At 37.7% G+C, this 15,186-nt stretch overlaps 1 long non-coding RNA gene across 1 annotated transcript; it reads left to right on the top strand.

Moving 5' to 3' along the window:
* The first annotated feature begins 1,783 nt into the window (after positions 1-1,783).
* Positions 1,784-6,360, top strand: LOC109199134 (uncharacterized). Its single transcript, XR_002059602.2, has 3 exons — positions 1,784-1,954; positions 4,339-4,701; positions 4,940-6,360. It is a non-coding gene; the product is annotated as an uncharacterized LOC109199134 (long non-coding RNA).
* The last annotated feature ends 8,826 nt before the right edge of the window (positions 6,361-15,186 follow it).

The raw sequence follows: 15,186 nt of genomic DNA, 5'->3' as shown, positions 1-15,186 counted from the left end.
TGTGATGAAGGTGGTGGAGAGATTGGTCCTTGCCTGGCTCTGGACCCGCTTCAGTTTGTTTACCAGCCTCAGGTTTAAAAAAAACCATCCAAAGTGCCTGTTACGCACTCGCTTTGATAACATCTAACAGATAAATGAGAGGCAAAGGATAAACAGTCCCAGAAGCAATTATCATATTCACATTAGGCACAGCACATGCTTTTTGAGTGTTAGATTTTAGGACAATTTGAAGTAAATCACATGCAGCAAACCTTTATAAATGTCATTTGTATGTTTAGTTTAAATGTTTTCCTTTTGAAAATTAAACTTGTACAAACACAGATATGGTAGGACCAGCCACAAAAACCCCTTTCTATAACTTTGAGTCATAGACAATGTTGGATAACACCTCCCACCCACTCCATGACGTGCTGGTCAGTCACAGGAGCACGTTCAATAAGAGACTGAGAGTACCGAAAAGCACCACTGAACGACACAGGAAATCATTCCTGCCTGTGGCCATCTCCCTGTACAACTCATCCACTTAACACACTGTTTACTGCAACAGCTACACCCTTTTTACACATGTTCTTCCTTTTTCAGCTATTTATTAATAAGTGACTTTTATATGCATGTATATATTGTGCTATTCTTACTTAGTGTATTGTCTGTCTTTGTTACTGTTTGTTTATAATGGAGCACTGTAACCAAAAATAATTTCCCCTAGGGATCAATAAAGTATTCTGATTCTGATTCTGATAAAACTGATACTGTGTCTCTTAATAAGTAAATCCAGCAACTTTTAAAGTCCAAAAGAAGGCACTGTGACCTGCATAAACATAAACCACAGGGTAAGAACACACTGTGGTCAGGTACAATGCTGAGATTCATCTTCTGCTCATAGCACTTTAAACATGTCAGAATTTGACCTCATCGAGATCAGGAAAAAGTAGTTAGGTGATAGAAGGTAATTTGGGATGTTGTTTCTACAGTAGCAACTTCGAGTTAAGAGAGTCAAAGTTTAAATGTTTTTTTTATCTTTCCCTCTTTTCTAATAACTCGTGTAAAGAGAGAGCAGAGGAGGTGAGGAAAAGGCAAAGATGAAGGCTCAAATGAGGAGTTTAAAAGGGAGTTTTTCCTTCCCACTGTCTCCAAAGTGCTTGCTCGTAGGGGGTCATATGACTGTTGAATTTTTCTTTGTGTGTAATATGCTAGAGTCTGCCTTACAATATAAAGCATCTTGAGGCGAATATTCAACTGAAAATTGAAATTCCCAACATGAAGTAACGTGACAGATGTTTTAATGACATACAGAAACAGTGTAGGACAGAAAATGTAATTATCTTAAAAAAACTGTAACAACTCGTGAATAAAATGAGCTGTTTGTATATTCCAGCTGCGCCTCTTTTATAAGTTAAAGGTAAAAATGTTTCTACCGGATCCACAAATGACAGAAGAAGAGTCAGAGTTTCAACTTGTTTATTTCCAAACATCAAACATTCCTCTTTCTTGCCTTATTAAGCCATGTGAAACTTCTAAGCTCCTCCTCCTCTGCACTTATCCATTTGCAACATCTTTGTTTACCTAACGATTTATTTATTCATTCAAAATTGTCGGGTATCTTTTTGCACGATAAAAGGACTATAGCAGTGCAAGTTTAAAGACTTAATGTGAGAGCAAGTTATTTTCCACTCATTTTTCTTTCTAAACGCTAACATGCCAGATTGTAGACAGATAAGTGACGCATACTGATGCTATCGTATTTTCTGTAAGCAATTATAGGGGCACACCACATAAAGAAACATTCAGTGCTATGTTTGCCTCAAACCTTCCTGAACCTACTAAACTGGACACCACCAGACTCATGCTGAGTAGTTCTCATAAACGCTGCCATACTTTTGGACTGGAAAACAGAGACGCAGCTTCGGAAATGCATTCAAACTTTTCTCATCTTTCAGTGGAATTTCTAATTGGAGTGGGTATTTCCTGATATTTTCTTTAAATATTATTTATTTGTTTTAAAACTACCTGTTTATTTGACTGTGTCTTGATGAATCTTTTAATTGGCTATTCGCCACTTAATGATCATATTAATTTTACCCTTTTGTGTAAAGTGTTTGTTAAAAGCACTTATTAAGGAAACTTTACTTACTTTATTTAGATGAGTGTTTAAGATGACCCTTCAGAACAGCAGTGAGTGATGTGAAACAGGCTTTGGTGTTTCTTTTTTAATCATTTTAATTTGTTTGGATGCACTTAAAAGTAGGGTTACATCTGTGATAATCATGGCTTGATTGATTGTTAATGTTCATTCAGGTGAACCAGGATTAAAAACTGTGGGCTTCAAATAAACAGCCAATTGACATGGAAACAAAACATTCTGAATTTTTTACATTTAATTATTCATATTTGCAGAAGCCAAACCTGCTGTAAACAGCTGTTGGTCCTGTTGGGTGGTGTTGTTGCCAGTTTTTCTTTGGTGACCCATCGGGGGTTTTTGACGGCACTGGATAACCTGGTGGATATCGAATGGTAAACAGATGTTTTGCTGGCTGTTGGCCTGTTGGCTGGTAGGGTAATCGGAGTGATAGAGTACTGCTGAAAGAGTAGTAAGATTAGGGGAAAATAAAACAAAAAATGTATCAGTCTTGCTTGATAGATGGCAAGTGCCAGCCCCAAAAATTAAAGCCTGTTACCAGGGTGGTCATGAGAACGAAACATGGACCGCACTTTTTTTTTTTTAATCACGTGATTTATTATCTCACGTCTTCTTTTTTTTGTTATGTAGTTATTTATTATCACCAACCTACCAAAACGGACTACAAAATGGTGGACAGTGCAACTGACTGAGAAATCCGTTCCAACACGGTCAGCTTTATTTAAAACTTGGATTTATGTAATCTAGTCAGGTTTTAAACTCAGGTTCTGTTATTCATCATTCACAAAGATACCAGTATCATCAGACATTTATAACAATCTAAGGTCAGCAGAACTAAGAACACGGAAATGTTTCGATCACCCTGTCAGATTCTGTTTATCTGTGTAGTCGTGTTTATCTCTGCAGGTGAGACTTAACTGTTAGAAACCAACCTCTTTATCTCTCTAAGATGAAGTTGAAACTAATCAGTCTTGTTTACATAGTAAAAATGTTTACAAAGAGTTATTTTTTATACTGATTCAGCATTTCCATGTGTGTGAAGGAGACACGAGGCTACGTTGAGCGTGTGGGTTATACTCTGGTCTCATTTATGACAGACCCCAGAATATTTGTTTCCCACCCAGTGGGGTAGTAAGATTTCTTGACAACTAATGTGGCTCATATTGACTCTGCTGGGATACACAACAACATACAGCATAATGTTGTAGCCCACACACTCATTTCCTTGTGTCGCACTCTTAAATGTCCGTGTAGCAACACAGCCTAGTGTGGAACACAAATCAGCCTGTAAGCAATAATTCACATTATTACAGTGTGGACCTAGCATGTCAGTGTATTTCAGATCTCACAGAGACAAAGAAGTGTAATGTGTGTGTCAGTGTGATGTGTTGTAGTGTCAGGAGTCAGTATACAGCTATGAAGCTTTTTGTTCAGTGTATACAAACAGCTGTAGCTCCATAAAGGCAGCATGCAGAGACTCACAGTGTCTTATAATGAGAGGACTTTTTGTGTTTAGTTCAGTTTTTCCAGAGCTGGTTTTCTTCTTTCAGTTCAAGTCTTTTTAAATATTACTGTATAGAGGTTTTGTGTGAGAGGCAAGATTTAGGAGCATCAGTGCAGGTATTACAATAAAGACATCCAGACTGTCAATGAACTCATCCATCAATAAAGTTTTACCAAACTAGCTGATTCTAAAACTAAAGACAGACTTTTATTTGAGTTTATTTCATTTTCAAAGTTCACAAAATCCTTTCAGAGGATGTTTTTATCCATCTCAGTCTTTCCTCATTAACTTTGTTTCCAAACTTCTCAGCCTGACCTGTCCCTCTGATGAACTTATTCATAATGCCGTCCATTCTGCTCACTCACAATGAAAATCCGAACACTATCTTTGTGTCAGAGCCATCGTCACCAAACCCTCTTGTACCTTCGTTTCACTCTTGCTGCCGTCCTTCCCTCACAAATCAGCCCAGATGAAGATGCTAGGGATCAGGAAAGGAGGAGGCAGGAGATTCGCTGTCATGACCCTTTAAGGGACCAGCTGAAAGAAGAAAAAATGCACACACAATAAAAGGCAGTCATCTATTAACAACAGACAATCCTCTATTTTGTGTGTGTATTTCTCCCTCTGTCTGGTGTCTGCTGTAGAAGTGAACAGTTCTACTTTGACCTTTAACCTCTCTGCTCTTTGTTGTTTCCAGTTTCAGACCAGAAAATCATCACAGTTCCGTCTGGACAGAACGTCACTCTGACATGTCGAGCTCCAAGCAACAACATCATAGTTGTAGAGTGGAGCAGAGCTGACCTGGGAAAAGAATATGTCCTTATGTATCGAGATGAGCTTTTTGTTCCTGATGAGCAGCATCCATCTTTTAAGAACCGGGTGGATCTGCAGGACAGACAGATGAAGGATGGAGACGTGTCTCTGATTCTGAAGAATGTGATGATTAGTGATACTGGAACATACGAGTGTCGCGTCTTCAGAAAAACAAACCGCAGGAAGAGAGCTCATCTGAAGACTCCCCCCATCAGCATTATCACACTGAGTGTTGTTGATCCTCCAGGTGAGTGTGTAGAGTTGAGTGTGTGTGTGATCAGAGGTGAAGCTGCTTCCTGGTTGTTGATGTTTGTTTCTAAAGATGTTGTTGATGAGACTTTGTAGAAAGCAGCTGGTCTGAGTGATGTGATCAGAGTGCAGTAGATAATGTCTGACAGCAATTTGAAGAGGAAATGGATTCTGTTCTGTTCTTCACTCATCACCTACCTGACAGCTGACACCTCACACCTGTTTCTCACCTGCAGGTCAGACAGGAGGAAGAAGAGAGGGTGGAGACAATGGAGGGCATCCTGGACTTGTAGCAAGTCCGTCCTTTTTGGTGCTGCTTTTGTTGTTGTTGGGAGTTGTATTGATTTTATGATCAATAGAAGAACAAAAAGAAAACATCAAGAAAAAAAGTTTAAGAAAAATCAGGTCAAAATTCATAGCATTATATTTAGTCACAAGAAATTTCACTAAATATTCAGTTCAAAAGAAATTTTGGGTGATTTCAAGGAAAACATGTCATCCACTGAAAATAACTGGAAACGTTAGTGATGGAAAATATGTTAAAATGATCTAATCTTAAGACAACTGCAAAAAAGAAACTTCAAAGATCAACACATCAGATTTAACCAGCTTGTTTAAACAGTCTGATCACATATGTGACAGATGGATTTCAGCCTGAGATTAGTCATTAAGTAACATCTCACATCATCACTCATCTCAGAGATCATTGCATCGTTTTCATTGCAGTGAGTGAGTCAGCTGTTTGTAAAATCAAACTTGTTCTGTGACGTTCGAACAACACAAACTGATCCTCGTGTAGAGATCAGCTGTTATAGTATAATTACACACATGTACTGAAACAAGTGAAGAAAATGAAGACAAAAACGCTGTCTGTGATGACATCAGTGTAGCTGGAGTGTTCTGTATTATGAAGCCAATGAGAGAAGTACGTTCGACTTAACTCCAAAGGGAGCTCATATCATTTTAATTTAACTTTCAAGAGCTTTTCACATATTGTTGATTCATCTCCTTTAATATAATAAAATGCTTCATCATTAAAAGTTCCCCATTGTGTGAGTCTGTCTGTTCATTGCTAATAAAGTTTTGCGTAATATTTTTATTGTCACGGTCCTGTGTCGGTGACCCAGTGTTTTGAGTTTTACTTTTGATTTTATCATGGATTATGACTGCTTGTGTTTTGGTTTCTGTCCTAAGTATTTCCAGCTCCCTAGTTCTTTAGTACTTCCTGAGTTCCAATTCTTAGGTTTTGTTATTTGGTTTCCTGGTGTTAACTCTGTCCCCTTCTGTCCCACATTTCAGGTCTCTATGTTCTGTCTCCCCAGTCTCTGTTAAGTTTATGTGTCTAGAGTTCAGTCGGTGTGTTTCCTGTTTTACTTTGAAGGTCTGTGTCTCATGTCAGTGTTTCTAGTTTTGCTTCCCTTTGGTCTCGTCATGTCTGATTCCTTCCAGCTGTGCTCTCCTCCTGTGTCTCATTCCCCTCGTTATTCCCCAGTGTATTTAAGCCCTGTGTTTCTCTGTGTCAGTGTTGCGTCATCCCTCATGCTGTGTGATCCCTGGTGTTTCTCTCTGTGGAGTTTTAGGTTTAGTTTTCCCAGTCTAGTTTAGTTCTGCGTCATTTCCCTGAGTCTGTTAATAAAGCTGCATTTTCCTGAGTTCATTCCCGTGTGTTGCGAGTCCTGCGTTTTGGGTCCTCTTCCTGCCTGCACACAGCCGATTCGTGACATTTATTAATTTGGTCTTTATTGTTTCTGAGATTTCACTGGCTTTATCGAAGATACTTTAATGCTACTTCTTTCAAAGTGTAAAATAATTATTTTTAATATTATTTGGTATTTTCACAAAAGATTAAGGCTACGTCCACATGTAAAGTTTTTGAAATGTACTGCGTAAGCTGTGTGTTTCTGAAAACGCAGCTTCTTCTATGTGTTTGGGCCTTTCGTCCACATGTAAACGGCTTTTTGGATCAGTGAAAACTGAAATTTTTAAAAACTCCCACCAGGGTGGAGATTTTTGAAAACTCATTTTTGCGTTTACATGTGGACGAGGAACACTGAGATTTATTCACACAATGTCAAAGGTGTGTGCCTTTTTTGACATCACGCTATGCGCCACATTATTGTTAACATGAGATGAATTTCTACAACGGTGCATAGAGACAAATGAAAGTCTAAGTGTCCAATCATCAATAATCTGCATAGATGCATGGTGCAGACAGCTACCTGCTAATTAGTGCTCAGTAACATCCAAATAAAATCCTAGAATTTCACTCTCCAAAATTGGAGCGCTTCATGAACGGTCTGTTAGTTCAGTTAGCCACACAGCACAGCAGCCATATTACTGGTCAGATAATTGCATTAAAAAGGATACAGCAGCACAATCACGGTCAGAGGTCCAGCAGGAACAACAATTAGCTGCCTAGAACACAGTTAGCAGCTACAGATGCCCCATGCTGTCAATCAAAGAGGCCACACCCCTAATAATAAAAGGGTTGGGCTTTAATACAAATTTAAAATATATTATAAAAATAAAAACTTTAAAACAAAATCTCCATCTGAGCTGCAGATACAGATCTCAGTCCTGGAATTAAACTTGAAGAATTGGATGCTTTTGATTTCAAGGACTGAATCAGAGCGTTTGTTCAAGAATAGGGGAGAGTGGAGCACTTTATTCTCCATCTGCCTGATTTTCTAGCAAAAATATTTTTTGTTTGTTTTTAACCCTTTAAGACCTATCACAGAACCAAGTCCCCCAGAGCTTATTTTTATATTTTTACATGCTGTAGTGGCATTTTTGAGAGTATTTCAAGTTGCTATCCCAAATTTTAATAAGTTATTAATATGTTTATTTAATATGTTTGCATTCAGTCCATAGTAACTACATAAATTGCAAAAAAGTGCAATAAACTACAAAAAAATTGAAAATCGTTTTTGTTTTTTTTTTACATATATTTCTAATTAGAGAAATTTCAGAGGTTTATCCCTCAAAGTTTCCAACCACAGGAAGTTTATTTTGAGTGTCTTCATAGTTTTATTTTTGAGATACACCAATTTTTATATACTGCAGGAAAAACGAAAATAAATATTATAATGCAAATTTGCAAAAAAACATAGCATGTGCATCAAAATAAACTATTTCCAACAGTGTAACTTGAGTTCAACAGCCCATCAAATCGGCAAAGCGTGTTTCTGGAATATTATGTTTTTGTTGCTGCAAATGCTTTTTATGCAGTTTTTGCAAAGCCATGTGTGGAAGGAAACTGTGACCTAGGACAAGCTGATGGCATAAGATGTAAGTATAACTAATCCAGTTTCATATGCAAAAAAAAAAAATGTGGTTGCAATTCTGCCAGGCTTTAAAAATAGTAATGCAAAACCCTCTGGTGGCCTGGAGAGTAACGGCACCCTCTAGCAACCATTTCCCTGTATCTTATAAAAATTGGTATATTATTATGAGAACTATTATTATTATAACCTTAATTCACCTCAACTACTGACCATAAACAACACTCTCTGATTCCTTCTCCTTTTCCCTTCTCTGGCAGCCTTGCAGTGTTTCAGCAGACAGACACTCTCAATTTCCTGTCCATTTATTTTGAAACATTTTCATAGACATGAGAAAAGAGTTTTATTTAAAGCTACAATAAGATGTGAGGAAGATGAGACTAAGAGACAGATGACATTAGGACTGATAAAAAAAAAATACCATTTACATTTGATCATGTGATCAACCGCTGAGGCTACACACACTCGGAAAAGGAGCAACGACCTAATAATGTCTGTGCACCAGATGCCATTACATGTCTGGATGTGACAGAAAACCACACGTTATCTCTGCACTTAATATTGTAAATAAAAATCTACATAAAAAGTCATGTTTTTAACATCAGCTGAAATCATCGCTGTTTTTGTTACCTGTTGAAGTTCAGGGTCTGGCTGCTGGGCTGATGTTGGCACACAATCATTTGTAACACAATTCAGATTCCATGGCACACACAAACTCACAACCCCCCCCCCCCCCCCCCCCCCCCAAAAAAAAACTACCACCATGTCTAGGAGTACAGCTAACAGTTCCTGAGTGGAGAAAAGACAATCCAAAGGTTTATTATTACACTGCAGCTCTCTGCTTTCATCATGAACTAATGAGTGAGGTGCTATCAATGTTTCCCAGCAACAAATAAATGATGTAAATGTCTTTGTAAAAGACGAATTGTGAAATGTGTCATATGACAAGAAATCATCATTACTTCTTAAAGCCCAAGTTAACCTGTTCAGATTGTTTATTTTGTACATGACCAGCAGTCAAACTTTTCAAATTCTCAGTTTTTCATCACAGAAAAACTTAAAAAATTAGCAAAAAATTCATATTTAAAAAGCTGCTGTGAGAAATTTCTGTTTAAATTTATTAATCGATAAAAGTGAAAACTTTCATGGAAAACGTCAAGCACAACAGAGGCTGTACCTAATCTTTTCTGTGCTGTTGTTATTTTGGAGTAGGGGTTTATTCTAAATGATAACCACAACCAAACTTGAACAAGTCAAATTTTCCATCTAGAACCTTTTTTAAACCCACAAAACCACACGAGAAAAACAAATGAGAAAAAAAGTTTATTAATCCTGCAGAGAAACCATATTGCTGCCACAGAAACAAGAGAGAGATCCAACAAGCATGACTAAAATCTAAATAACAGAGACGTTTCTGAGGACATAAAACATAATAACAACATAATAATAAAAGTTTTTAACCTAAAAAATTAGATTAGATTTTTGAGTTTACACAAGAAAAAGACATAAAATGTATACACATCTTTTCAACATATAGCTGTCTTCTGATCTGTGTTGCAGGGGGATTACAGACCAGCAGCTGGACGTCAGTTGTTATACTGGTGAACTACTTCAGTGAAGAGTAGACGGCGTCTCGCTCTGGTTTAACGTCTGAACACAAACACACACAGTTCAAAACACAGGAAACATGATTACAAGCTTGAAACAATTAGCTCATCACTGTGCTAATCACTTTCACTGTGCAGAATGTTTGTTTCTCCAAGTCCAGATGAACAGAATCAACTTTCTGGGACTTTCTTACCTGGTTAATTGAACATACATTAAGACATACAGAGCAGCTGTACCTGGGCCTTCTTGTTCTGATGGTTTTTAGACCATGACTCATGTCTTCAGTTCTCATTGCTGAGTAAACTGCAACTGATTCTGTGTCTGCAGGGTAAAGAGATTACAGTTACTACAACAGAATGACTGCTGTTACATTACTGAACTAAAACAAAACCTGTGTTACTGTTTTCTTTTATGCAGCAGCATGAAAAGATTCAGTGATGGTTTTCATAAACCACAGCATCTGATGAGTTTTTTTTCCTCATCCTAACACCTCTGCTGTGAAACACACAATGACCACATAGAAGTGGGGGACATTTTTGTGAAAGGGCTGGTGGACGGCCGCAAAACTGGCAACTTTTTTTAATGCAGACTGACACTTCACCACAGAGCACAAAGTAAGCATGTTCTCGCACCAGGAGGAAGCTGCAGCTGTGGTTTTAACTGCAGACTTGTATTAAAGGACTGTGTGAGCTGATTTTGGCAATTATGTCTCATTAACACAGGTTATAAAATATTAACTAGCACAGATATGAATCAAAAGTCACAACACACCTTTCATTTAGCACATAGTAGGAGGGTGAATCAATGCAGTAGCACCTTTAAGGTTACACGTGTCGCTAAGAAAATGAGCTGCAATTTGGACAAAAAGATATTCTGTTCCTTCTAAAACAACGCTGGTCACCATTAAACCCCCCGATCTGTCCCTACATCAATATTGAAAATATAACTGTAGTCAAATGTAGATTATTAATCAAGATTCTTTGCTTGAAGCCTCACAGACAGCATATTGCTGTTGACAAACACACACACACACACACAAAACCTGCAATGTTCCCACCAATGCACACAGTGCTAATCACTAAATATTAACAAGCTAATATGATGGTAAAGATGATGAAAGCTCAGCCTCAGTTTTAGCTGTAAAGAGGAGCTGTACCTCTCATCTTTGATTTGTTGTCCTTGTTTTTGATGTCTTTTGTTCTTGCTGTTGAGTAGACTGCATCTTTATCAGTGTCTGCACAATAAAACACATACAGAGGGCATCACTGTAGGTTATGCAGGTGATAATAGAGCTCTTTGTAAACTAGTGGCTACTGCAAAAATCATTATGTGAACAGGACTCAGATCATAGAGACTCAGATCTTTTCATTTGAGATTATTTAGTTTAATACAGTCAGATTCAGAATGTATATCTAGATGCTTCTAAAATGTTGGTATCATCTAAATATAAAGCACATATGTATAACATATAACACATATATATTGTTTTTTATGATGACAAACAGGAAACTGGACGACTGCAGACCTGTTAGTGTCTATTAACCACAGACCACAAACAGTTCAGCACACAAAGAACAACACTCTGTAAGCACCATGTGATACACACACACACACTTAAAAATAATAATAAACATTTTGATTTCAGGGTTAAACTTGTGCCCTGATTCATAAATAAAAAATGTTCAGTTTGTTCCTAATTATTTACCATTTTGTATTTATCTATCTATGTATAATGCATAATCTCTTTAATCATCTGTTATATTTTATAAACTATTATGAAAACACAGTAATGTCTATCAACTTAAGTCTAAATTATTGGAGGTTAGATGGTGTAGACTTATAAATTATGTTACCAATTTCCAAAATAAGCTTACAAACCAACTGAAGATTTAAAATCCAGTTTTCCTAACAGACCATACCTCATTAAGCAGGCACACAGTTTTGTAACGCTGCTTCATTAACAAGTTAATTCACAGTCAGTACAATCAGTAGGTACGTACACACACATATATCTTCATATTGAGTACAAATAACTCTAAAAAAGCTCAGACGTCCAAATATCAACTTTACCTTTCCTACAAATGCATCTCACTAGCAGGAGAAGAAACGCACAAACTGATCCAACATATGTCAACACATAGAGAACAGGAAGGGAGAGTGATGAAGAGGTGGATGTAGGTGGAGGTGTGGTGGTGTGCTTGTCTAAAATAAAGCAAACACAGTCATTAAGTTCTCGTCACATTGTGAATGTTGAAAGCTGCAGAAACACAGACAGGTGAGTGTGTCACCTGTGACAGTGATCCAGCTGGATGGAGACTCTCCATGACCGCTGATGTCACACTTGTAGAGGCCTTCATCAGACCTGGAAACATGCTGGATGGTCATGTGACCTGCAGAGTCTTTCCCGGTGAAGACGCCATCTTTATAGAAAGCAGCTGGGAGGTTGGAGGGAGTGGTCTTTGTTTTACAGAGCAGAGTGACGTCATCTCCCTCCATCACAGGGAGGACAGGACTCTGCAGGATCACTGATCCACCTCAACACAGAGACAAACTACAGCATTTCATCCATTTACACACAGCTTCATCAACACTAACTCCACACACTCAGCTTACCAGTGACTGTCAGGTTAACCATGTTACTGATGGGACCCTCTCTGGACTCACACCAGTAAACTCCACTTTCCAGTGGGTCGATGTAGCTGATGTTACAGGAAGAACCAGCTGGTTTTCCCCACCCATCTCCACACTGAGTCCTCTGTTGTTTGCTTGTGTTTCTCCTCAGAGTCCATCCAGCAGAGCTGTCGTCCTCCTCACAGCTCAGAGACACAAAGTCATATTCAAAGAACTGAGAGCTGCTGGGACTCACAGTCAGACGAGCTGTGAGGGTTAAAATAAAAAATAAAAAAAAAGGTTTGTCTGTTAAATCTTTGTGCATACTGTTAAAACTATGAAATCATATATGTTTTGTGTAATCATTTGTTTCAGCAAATTCAGATGACTTTCTGACATCACCCCAAACAGGTCATATCAGCCTTAACATGAAATTTACCACTCGTGGGACTAATAAATGTATCTTATCTTATCGTATCAGTGAGCATTTATCAGGTTTAATCAGTTACAGTCGGTTACTGACCTTGGTTTGTTGTGCAGCTCAGCAGTGAGATCAGAACTAAAGAGAAATGACACTTTGAGGTGAACATGAACATGAACCCCCCCTCCTTTTTTTTGAGAAACCGTCCTCAGCATAACGGAACCAAAGAAGGTTATCATCTGTCACATTTCCAGTTTAGAAGCCTTAGATGATGCAATAACATGCCATGATCTATACATTTTTTAACAAAAAGTATAAGATAAAAAGAAAATGTACTATAATGTATTATAAGCAGAATAATGCTGCAAATTTTATTTTTTTGTCATATTTTTCATGGATAAGTTGAAATGAAATGATTGCAGATTTAATGAAAATATGAAACCTGGACAATTCGGGTCTATGTTTAAGCCAGCTGTGAACACTCTTTTACAATAACAGTGAAAATCTTATTGTGTCCATCTGATTTCATGCCTGTGTTTGCCTGTCTGTATGTTGAGTGGGGAGCCAATGTGTTGTGACTAATTCATAAGGTTGTAAAGATGACTTTGAGACCTTGAGACAGTGGGAATCTTTATTAAGCACCATCTCTGATTATGTTTCATCATGTCTTTGCCAAGCTCTCTATTAATGATGAGAAACAAGGGGCCATGTTGCTCAGACAGAGATCCTCAAAGAGAAAATGTCTTGGATACAGTTACTGAAGAAAAGACCTGTCCAATCATTGACCCACTCATGTTTCACATACTGCTGTTTCCTCAACAGACAGAAGCTACACTGAACTTTAGGTGAAATTATGGACCATCTGACTTTGCCTTGATGTGCAGGAAAGCTTAACTTGAGAAGCCTGAAATGTTTCTTATGCTATTGTGACTGAAGTCTAAACATTTGTGTCTGACTATCTGTTTTTAAAATATGAGGAATCTATTTTGTAATCTGTTTAGTCTTCATTTGGGACAACTTCAGATTTCTGAACTAGTGGGTCCCTTCCTGATTTCTTAGGTTTTTGTACACTTGTCCCACTTATATGTTTCAGATCAGTAAACAGACTTAAATTGTTTTGTGGGGGTTTTTTCACCTCAATTTGTTGTCAGCAACATGTTTCAATAAAGTTTTGATAAGAAAATAATGAATATGAAAATTATTAATTAATTACTTTAAAAAACAGCTGATGAAACAAACACAGAGATTCTACTTACAGAGCAGACACAGCACAGACGTTTCCTTCATCGTCCTTCTCACTCATTTCAGCTTTTTTTCATTTCTGTCACTGACACCAAGTAAAGCCCGCCCTCTTCCTCTGAGGAGGAGCTTTTCTATTGGTTCAAACACAGCGATGTGTACTAGTACACACACATACACAAAACTTGCAGCTAAAAACAATTTCCATCTAGTTAAAGAGGAAGAACTGTTTAAATGACTTTCTGGTTCACACTGGAACAATGCAGGAGGACTCACAGCTTAAAGCCTTTTATCTTTTTCTCATTCCTCGGTCTGTACATCCTGTTTTCATTTCCCGTGTCTTAGTCCCTCACACGAGACGGGTGAGCATGTCAGGTGAGGAAGACTCATGAGGAGATAGGAGGCAAGGCAACAGGAGTTTAACTAAATGAAGTGTTCTCGGCAAGGAGTCTAATTTTAAAGCGATGTCATAACGTCTAAAAGAAACTGCATCATAAATTGTTGGTGTAGCCCTGTATTAGCCTATGATTTTATAATGCTAGGTGTAAGATTTTATACATGTAGTCTTCCTCCCTCCATGGTTCCAGCTGTGTCCCACACACTTCTTTTACACAGTGGAGGTAAAAACTCTTGTACAGGATATACCTGTCCTCCATTGTAGCCCTGCTGCAACGTGGACATTTATTTCTGGCTGACAGGCAGTAGGATGTAGGAGGCCTCAGAGTTTAAACACTTTTATTTTGTCTTGAAAGTCAAGCAAAACTGTATAACTGTTTCTCCACAGGTATAATGACAACTTCATTTCATCTTGAATCTTTTATTTATATTTTTTCATCTTCTCTTTTTAAAGACATGAGCAATGTTGTAGATGATCATGCCACACTCTAATAACTGCCTACACTGAGTCACTCATTTTAAATGTCTTGGTTTGTGTTTGTAGCATAAAAGTTCTGCACACATTCAAGCTTGTGTCAAACAACGATTAAAAATATCTCTTGTCATAATGTTGGTTTGAGAGAAAGTCAAGCAGGTTTTTTTCATTAAATCCTTTCTACCTGCAGGTTTCTGGCACTTCAATCCTGCTCAGTGGTTTGTTTGTTTGTTTTAAAATAATTCCAATAATTCCAGTTAGAAAACATCTGATCAAATCTCACAGCCATATGAAGGTGTCTCAGAATGGCCTACAGTATCTGAGTTGTACAAAGTCAAAGCAGCATCAACAGAAAAACAAGTGAGGGACAGGTACATGATTATACTGATACGCCTTTACTTTAACTAACAAAGTATAGGTGCAACACAAAACTTCCAGGAAACATCAATATTC

Source organism: Oreochromis niloticus, linkage group LG3, assembly GCF_001858045.2.
Source record: "Oreochromis niloticus isolate F11D_XX linkage group LG3, O_niloticus_UMD_NMBU, whole genome shotgun sequence".
In the NCBI taxonomy this organism is placed as follows: domain Eukaryota; kingdom Metazoa; phylum Chordata; class Actinopteri; order Cichliformes; family Cichlidae; genus Oreochromis; species Oreochromis niloticus.
This window is presented reverse-complemented; position numbering and strand designations above follow the sequence as displayed.